A 323-nucleotide genomic window follows, 5' to 3' on the forward strand; every position below is an offset into this window, starting at 1 on the left:
GGCCATCAGATGTGTACGATGCGTGTATCAAACCTTCCCCCTCCTCCCCCGTGGTCTGTTGGGGCTAAACTTGAGGAGTTACAAACTACTCTCCAGCTGCCAGCCCGCCCCTCTAGCAGTGTTTGGGTACTTATTTTATTCTTGACTATTCCCCCCCCCCTTAGTGCTGTTTCCGAAAGCATTGCTAGCGGAGGGCACGCGTGGTGCACTATCTGCCGGGTGAAAAACACGTAGGTGGGCTGCGGGCGGTGCCGGCGGCCTCGCTCAGGGGCCCAGCGGGGGGGCTGCCCCCCGGCCCGGCGGGGCCGCGAGGAGCGGGCGGC

Source organism: Haliaeetus leucocephalus, unplaced genomic scaffold, assembly GCF_000737465.1.
Source record: "Haliaeetus leucocephalus isolate CR32 unplaced genomic scaffold, Haliaeetus_leucocephalus-4.0 Scaffold657, whole genome shotgun sequence".
Taxonomy (NCBI): domain Eukaryota; kingdom Metazoa; phylum Chordata; class Aves; order Accipitriformes; family Accipitridae; genus Haliaeetus; species Haliaeetus leucocephalus.